The following is a 2,085-nucleotide window of genomic DNA, read 5'->3' on the forward strand; positions in this document are numbered from 1 at the left end:
GGCAAAATGGGAAAACTTCCGGGTCGCCCAGCGGCCGCTGTCGTGTTGCCGGAAAGCAAGAGCGGCTGCTTCCGTAGTTCGCTGCGGAGCCGGCCCCAGAGGCTCATGGGAAAGCCGGGGTCGGAGCCCGAGCGCGCAGTCGCAGCTGCCTCGGGTAGAGGTCTTGGAGCGGATGGTCAGACTGCGCGCGGGCCCTGCAGGTGCGTGGACCTGGGATGGTCTTTCGATTCTGGGGTCCCACAATTATGGGGACCTAGGGGGCATCCCCAGAGCCGACGGCGCCTCCCCGGCCTCCCTCCGCTTGCACACCCCCAGCCACAGAAGCTCTCCCTCACACAGACCTTCCCTGGACAGCTCCTGCTGCTCAATGAGACGTCCTGCTAATGGACTCCCTGGGACCGTCCCTCCTTCAGGTGCTGGACGACCCAGTGAAACGGAATATTTGGACTGGGACCCAGAGTCTTTGTCCGCTGGAGTGGTAGAATGAATCCACGGACAGAGAGTAGTATAGCGAAGGTGGAGATTTATTGAAGAACTAGAGGCCCAGTGCATGAATTTGTGCACTGATGGGATCCCTGCCTGGCTGGTGATCAGGCCCATTGGGTGTCTGGCCAGCCTGGGAGAGAGACTGTGGGAGGTTGGCTGTGGGAGTTCACTGACCACCAGGGGGCAGCTCCTGTGTTGAGTGTCTGCCCCCTGGCGGTCAGTGCACATCATAGCAACTGGTCAACCAGTCATTCGGTCGTTAGGTCGCTTAGGCTTTTATATATATATACAATTTTTATATCAAAGATCAAGATACAGAAGCCAAAGAGAAATCGTAACTTAGTTGTGACATGGAATTTTTGGACTGGAACCTGGATTCTTTGCCCGCAGGAGTTGAAAAATAAATCCACAGACAGAGGGTAGTATAGGCTGCAGATCCTGGTTCCTGTTTTTGACATCCCCTCTGATTGGTCACTATTCCCTTACCATGGTTGGCAAACTGCGGCTCGCGAGCCACATGCGGCTCTTTGGCCCCTTGAATGTGGCTCTTCCTAAGCCTTAGGAGTACCCTAATTAAGTTAATATATATAACAATGTACCTACCTATATAGTTTAAGTTTAAAAAATTTGGCTCTCAAAATAAATTTCAATCGCTGTACTGTTGATATTTGGCTCTGTTGACTAATGAGTTTGCCGACCACTGCCTTAGACTGGTCACTATAGTAACTCCTGAGCTCAAAGGTCCAACCTCACATGGGACACATGAGATTCTCCCCCCTCCTTCCTTCTTGTTTTCCTATTCCCTCTGGGCTTTCTTCTTCTTCTGGATGAAGGGCTTCCTTCTCTTTATTTTGTAAATATAGGCCTTTTGCTGGCCCCAGCTCCCTCATTCTATGGAAATGTACCTGTTGCAACTTTTCAGCTTCCCTATTCTATGGAAATACACCTTATGCGGCTCTGCAGCCCTGTGCTCCCTCCATGGTCCCCTTAATTTCCAAAATTTCTAAAATTGCCTAAACCTGTCTTATTTTACCCCTAAAAAACTGTTTCACCGGCATGCTGTCCTTGAGACCCAAGTTCCACAGCCCAGCCTCCGATCTTTCCAACCAGTACTGTCAGCACATGCTGCCTTCCCATGTTCTCTGGGTTGGGTTTTTAACCTGTGAACTGCTAAGGAGCTGCCGAGGAGCTGTGTCTGTGAACCCCCTGAAAATGGGTGTAAAATTCGGGACAATTGTGTGTGAGGCTTTTTTTTTTTCCTTGAGGAGAGGGGCTATAACTTGAAGTTACTTAAAAGCCCAGTTCACACAATCCCTCCTGACCCTCACCCCAGTTGCTCATCTGGTGGCCCCTATGTGGTCCATCTGCTATGGTGTGATGTGCATGCCCTTTAAAGGTCCGCCCTACTCCCCCATGGGACTGGGATTTCTCAAAAGTAGAGGCCATCCTGTCCTATTCACTCTTGAATTTCTAGAACCCAGCATACATGCTGCAAACTGTGGGGATCACAGCTGTTGCTCTGTGAGATGCCCCACTCCTCCGGAGCACACACAAGGCTGTGTGGCTGGGTGCTGGTGGCTGGGACAGTTGGGGGGGGTG

The sequence above is a fragment of the Myotis davidii genome, unplaced genomic scaffold, assembly GCF_000327345.1.
Source record: "Myotis davidii unplaced genomic scaffold, ASM32734v1 scaffold425, whole genome shotgun sequence".
In the NCBI taxonomy this organism is placed as follows: domain Eukaryota; kingdom Metazoa; phylum Chordata; class Mammalia; order Chiroptera; family Vespertilionidae; genus Myotis; species Myotis davidii.